Below are 6,761 nucleotides of genomic sequence, written 5' to 3'. Positions count from 1 at the left end.
ACTGTGAAAATCTGGAGTCTTTATTCAAAAAAGGCACAATTAAAATGATGGAGTTGACAATGTCAATGATTTAAAGGCGATAAATCTCAACACTGGCCGTCAGTTATTAAGGCAGTATGAATTACCTCAGAACCTTGGGAGTCGGTGGGATTGGGAATGGACCTTTTGGAGCCACTTGTACCCAACAGTGGTGACTACATCTGCACAATGGTGGATTACTTCACCAGGTGTAGTGAGGCATTCTCTGTGAAGATGAAGTCTGCAGAAGAGGTGTCAGTGTGCATTGTCACCTGGTTTTATAAATTCGTTGCTCCAATGCGGATGCTTACGGATCAGGGGTGCGAATTCGCTAGTGATGTAGGTTTCAGAATTTCACATGATTACCGCATGTAGTTTAAGATATGATTATGGAAATATGATTATTTGGGGAAAGCACAAGACATATGGTGATGCAATTATGTGGATTAGTGTTATAATTATGTTATAATAATGTTATAACTTTTATAATTGCACTTTCTCCTCTGAAAATGCACAGATAAACACGACATTGTGTGCCACACTTGCATCCAAATGAGCTTTTGCCCGCCATATCACCCTCAAATGAATGGGTTGGTGGAGCGTCTGAATGAAACCATTCAAAGGTAGGTACTAAGACTGGATACAGTGACAAACTGCTCGATATTTTAAATATTGAGGTGTACAATCTGGCCTTTACCATGTCCATCAGCTGTCCAACAATAGCACTTGTATTTTCAGGACCCTCCGCAAATTTTTTATAGTCCATAATGTTTGGGCTGAGGGCCAAGAAGCAGATGACAAATGGGTACTCTCTGTCCTTCCTCCTCTTTGGGAAAGAGGCGAGATACCTTGCATATTTCAGGAGGTCAGTGATCTTGAACTCCTACAGTATTTCAGCTATTTCTGTTAGTGTCTAGTAAACCTTTCTGTGGCTTGTTTTGACTTTTCCTTGCTTAATAGGTGTGTGTCAGGCTTTGAAGACATCCTGGCCGAGGAGAGTCTATGAAAGGCTGAGGAGATTACTGCAATTTTTCTCAGAAATGTGGCAAAAGCCCAGGAGAAAACGAGGATGCAAAAACTAGCTGAAGGGGACTATGTTGTTTTTAAGGTCGGCGACAAGGTCCTATGAAGAAACATCAAGAGCCATCAGAGGAAAGGATGCAAACTGGAGATGGAAAACCTGGGCCCATACACAGTCACAAACATTGAGGGGAAGAGTGTTGACATCAGGAAGGATTTGGATAGGCAGCTCTTCCCCAAGATAAACCTGGACCATCTAGTGCCGTTTCAGGTGGAAGAGGAGAAGATTCCTCGGAAACTCTGGTGCCTCCTGGTCTCGGCTAGTCCACCTCCCGGCCTTCCTCTCCCCTACGTCCCGCCTGTCTCCTCGGGACCACCTCCCCCTCCGGCCCTCCTGTCTCCACTTGCCCACCAGTCCCTGTTTTCACAATAGATTTCCCTTCCTCACAACCCCCTGAATCCTCCTATTAAGAGGAGGATATGGTGGTTCATGTGAGGTCAACCATGAGGAGTGAGTTTTTCAAAGTAAATAATTTATTGACTCATCTTGACTTCCACATCAATGAGTTGACACTGATCATTCTGTTTCATATAGGGTTTGGAAGGGAATTGTGGGGGCCTGCTATGTAGCAGGATTGGGCCCTACAATATATCGCCTGGGACATTGAGCAGCTGGCACCAGACAGGTATCTTGAGAGCAAGGTAGGTATTTTCACTCAACAAATATAACTCCCATAGAACCCATGACAGTTATTTAAGAGGTAGAGTTTAAGATCTTTTCAAAAGATGGGCAGGGACTCCACTGTCTTGACTTTAGGGGGATGCTTGTTCCATCATTGGGGTGCCAGGACAGAGAAGAGCTTTGACTGGGCTAAGGTGGGAGGGACAACAGGCCAGAGGTGGCGGAACGCAGTGCTCGGGTTGGGATGTAGGGTTTGAGCATAGCCTGAAGGTAAGCAGGTGCAGTTCCCCTTGCTGGTTCGTAGGCAAGCACCAGGGTCTTGAAGATGTGTGCTTTGACTGGAAGCCAGTGGAGTGTGTTGAGGAGTGGGGTGACATAGGAGAACGTTGGAAGGTTGAACACCAGGCGTGCTGCGGCATTCTGGATAAGTTGAAGTTTGACGGCACAAGCGAGGAGCCCAGCCAACAGAGAGTTGCAGTAGTCTAGACACGGAATGACAATTGCCTGAATTAGGACCTGAGCCGCGAGGTCGTACTCTACGGATGTTGTAAAGCAGGAACCTACAGGAGTGAATCACTGCTTTAATGTTTGCAGAGACCAACAGGGTGTTGTCCAGGGTCATGCCAAGGTTCTTTGCACTCTGGGAGGGGGACACTGTGGAGTTGTCAACCATGATGAACCTGGGATGAAGAGTGGCTCCATTTTGTTGAGGTTGAGCTTGAAGTGATGGGCTGACATTCTAAATTGTGTCAGAAGGGGGGAAGGAGAAGAGAGTAGTTGCATGATCTCCTGTTGGGGCCTGTCTGCTACAGTAACCACTGGAGGTTGGTGGTAAGTATCTTACTGTAAAAATGTCTAATACGTTTGTACTTGAAGTAACCTGTGTATATTATTTGAAAAGGTTTTGTAACTAAAAGAGCAGGAGGTGACCTACCTAAACTATATGCATAGGGGGAGCAGAGGGAAAGCAAAGCATGGACAGCCAAAACAAAGTAAGTTAATGTAGTCTTTAACTTTTCTTACAAAGCTATGGGTCATTTTCAACCTCATTAGGCAACCGTGGCAAATGCTGCTCTTGTGATTTTAAGCAGTTTATGGAAATGCAAGGCTGCAAAGTCCCTAGGTGGAAAGGTCTCAAGGTCTCACACCCCTATCAGCCAGATTACCATTCATGTGGAGCATTCATGTGCAAAGTAGGTGGACATTGGAGACATGACTTTGATCATTCTCCTGTAAAGGTACTGTTCCTGTAATAGTGTGTTTTAGACTGGTCCTAGTTACTGCCACAGTGTGAATTGAATGCCAAATTTCAGATTTATTTTGTCAGTTTGCAGAGTACCTTCTACGAGGTGAAAACATGTATTTCTCTACACAAATGGAACACCTGGACCAAATGTTCCCTGAAATAGCCCTGCACTTGACGTTCTAATCATTGACAAATGCATTTAAATATGCCTCTCTCCACAGAACATCAACAGACTGTGCAGAGTGTGTGAAAAAAGAACCACACCTGATGGAACAACAGAAACTATATGGGTAAGATTACCTTAAAACAACCTATTTCAGTAACACTGTATATTAATAGTCTCCTATATAGATATGACTCACGTACACATGTTTTTATATGGCCCTTTTTTCTGTCAGCTGCCACCGATGGTTCCACATTGCATGTGTGGCTTGACCTTCAGTGTCCCATTCTCTATGTTTTGTAGGTCAGAGTGAGCCGTGAGTACTTGTTGTTGTGCACCGATTGTTATTTTATTGTCAGCAATATAATGTATAATTAATTAATGAAGCCACAATTCTGAATCTGTTTCAGGCAACCCATTGATGAAGCTGCGGACCAACATTTGTCGTTTTTGTGGCTGGGGAAGAACAGCATTTTAAATGTATTTTTCAATTGATAAGGCCGGGAAGAACAGCATTTAAAATGTATTTCTCAATTGATGAGGCTGGGTATGAACAGCATTTTTTGTTGTTGTCATATGCAAGTGTCTTTTCGAGCAGTTAGAGGTGATCTACACTGTCTGAGAAAGGTAACTATGTTTACTAATGCCCAAGTTTGACCAAAATAACGGAACATAGGCTCTGCTTGTGTATAGGCCTATGTGTGGCTTAAAGCATAACAATTAAGCCAAATGTAACTACCAATATGTTTATTCCATTTAAGTATGCATCATTTCATTGTCAGTTTGCATCGATATGCACAGTAAGTTCGGTAAGAATCTGTGACTATCGTATTGGGCAGCTTGTACATTATAACCCATTGAATTACAGTTTCAATAAATCTGGCACTGAAAGTCAGATTTTTACGAGGGGAAGTTCTCCTGACTCATTGGGGTCTCCTGTAGTTTTGCAAGAATGGTCCTTGGTGGCACAACAGACCAACTGTATCTGAACACATCTTTTCTGTATACACTGAGTATATCAAACTTTATGAACACATTCCTTATATTGAGTATCCCCCCCCCACACAGGGATACTTCCCCATGTTGTCTCCAATGCTTCCCACAGTTGTGTCAAGTTGGCTGGATGTCCTTTGGGTGGTGGACCATTCTTGATACACACGGGAAACTGTTGAGCGTGAAAAACCAAGCAGCGTGGCAGTTCTTGACACAAACCGCTGTGCCTGGCACCTACTACCATACCCTGTTCAAAGGCACTTAAATGTTTTGCCCATTCACCCTCTGAATAGCACACATACACAATCCATGTCTTAATTGTCTCAAGGCTCAAAAATCATTCTTTAACCTGTCTCTTCTCCTTTATCTACACTGATTTGAAGTGGATTTAACAAGTGACATCAGTAAGGGATCATAGCTTTCACCTTGATTCACCTGGTCAGTCTATGTGATGTTTTAAATGTTTTGTACACTCAGTGTTTTTGCATGTCTTAATAATAATAATAACCGTATGATATAATAACCACGGCAGCCAGCATTGCAAATAAAGAGATGTGCAGAAAGATAATCAGCCTCTGTGTCTGTGGATCCTTTCTCCTTAATGTACAGAATTTTGCATGTCAGCCAGGCGGCAAGGCCCATCTTTTCAAAGAAACACTATTTAAATGTATTTAAATCTCTAGATGAGTAGAATAAGAAGTCGTATGCTTCAGTACTTGTTTCGTTTTCACCTCCTGTTGCCTGGTCAAATTTCAACCACCATGGATAACCACAACAAGAATAAGGTGAGGAAACAGTCCATGTCAGCCAGGCCCATTTTTTAAAAAAGAAACACCATTTATTTCAATCTATAGTTGAGTAAAATAAGAAGTTTTGTTCTGGTCACAAGGTAATGCAGAATATTGCGCCCAACAGTGCCACACTCAGGCAGAAAACGGAATGTTATATTCTCAGCCAGGCCCATCTTTTCAAAAACACAATTTAATTACATCTTTATTTGAGCAAAATAAGCCGTTTTGTTGTGATCACAAGAAAATCCTAACAATTCAGGTAAAGAGCCTAACAGTCAGGCAGAAAAATCGTTCTATCCAAAAGTGAGAACAATTCGTTTCCCTGGCTGATATGGCTGCTACTTATAAATACTATAACCAGGACATAAGACACATAAGCAGTAGAGCCCCAGTCAGTCATCTACAGTCACTCATCAACCAAATCTCGCTAAGGGCCCCCAAAAGGCTGTAGCAGACCCACCATGAACCTTTGACAAATACATCTCCATGTGAAAAGGTGTCCCATGGTCTGTTTTGTCAATGAGCTCAATGTATTCCAAACACTCAGTGGTAGAAAAAGTACCCAACTGTCATACTTGAGTAAAGGTAAAGATACTTTAATAGAAAATTACTCAAGTAAAAGTGAAAGTCGCCCAGTAAAATACTACTTGAGTAAAAGTCAAAAAGTATTTTGTTTTAAATGCACTACCGGTCAAAGGTTTTAGAGCACCTACTCATTCAAGGGTTTTTCTTTATTTTTACTATTTTCTACAGTGTAGAAGTAATAGTGAAGACATCAAAACCATGAAATAACACATATGGAATCATGAGTAACCAAAAATGTGTTAAACAAATCTAAATCTATTTTATATTTGAGATTCTTCAAAGTAGCCACCCTTTGCCTTGATGACAGCTTTGTATACTCATGGCATTTTCTCAACCAGTTTCACCTGGAATGCTTTTCCAACAGTCTCGAAGGAGTATTTGAAGAATCTCAAATAGCTACAAGATTCCATATGTGTTATTTCATAGTTTTGATGTCTTCACTATTATTCTACTTAGTAGAAAATAGTACAAATAAAGAAAAACCTTTGAATTAGTAGGTGTTTGAAAAATGTTTGACCGGTAGTGTATACTTAAGTATCAAAAGTAAATGTAAAAGTACAAAGAATTTCAAATGTCTTATATTAAGCAAACTAGCAAAAGCACAATTTTCTTGTTTTTGTAATTTATGGATTTCCAGGGGCACACTCCAACACTCAGACATCATTTACAAACTAAGCATGTGTGTTTAGTGAGTCCGCCAGGCAGTACTGATGACCAGGGATGTTCTCTTGATAAGTGCGTCAATTGGACCATTTTCCTGTCCTGCTAAGCATTCAAAATGTAATGACTACTTTTGGGTGTCAGAGAAAATGTATGGAGTAAAAAGTACATCATTTTCTTTAGGAATGTAGTGAAGTAAAAGTAAAAGTTGTCAAAAATATAAATAGTAAAGTAAAGTACAGATACCCCCCAAAACGACTTAAATAGTACTTTAAAGTATTTTTACTTAAGTACTTTACACAGAAGGCCGTAAAAATTGTCAAAGCCTCCAGCAACCCTAGTCATAGACTGTTCTCTCTGCTGCCGCATGGAAAGCGGTACCGGAGCGCAAAGTCTAGGTCCAAGAGGCTCCTAAATAGCTTCTACCCCCAAGCCATAAGAATCCTGAACAGCTAATCAAATGGCTACCCAGACTATTTGCAATGCCCCCTGCTTGGAACGCTGCTGCTACTCTCAGTTATTATCTATGCATAGTCACTTTAATAACTCTACCTACATGTACATACTACCTCGACACGGTGTCCCCGCACATTGACTCTGTAC

General features: G+C 41.3%; 1 long non-coding RNA gene across 1 annotated transcript; it reads left to right on the top strand.

Annotated features, from left to right (window-relative positions):
• The first annotated feature begins 2,687 nt into the window (after window positions 1-2,687).
• LOC123726337 (uncharacterized) lies at window positions 2,688-4,254 on the top strand. The gene is made up of 3 exons (XR_006758664.1): window positions 2,688-3,256; window positions 3,540-3,756; window positions 4,198-4,254. It is a non-coding gene; the product is annotated as an uncharacterized lncRNA (long non-coding RNA).
• The last annotated feature ends 2,507 nt before the right edge of the window (window positions 4,255-6,761 follow it).

Source organism: Salmo salar, chromosome ssa01 (assembly GCF_905237065.1).
Source record: "Salmo salar chromosome ssa01, Ssal_v3.1, whole genome shotgun sequence".
NCBI lineage: Eukaryota > Metazoa > Chordata > Actinopteri > Salmoniformes > Salmonidae > Salmo > Salmo salar.
Note: the sequence above shows the minus strand (reverse complement) of the source record. Positions and strands in the feature narration are given on the sequence as shown.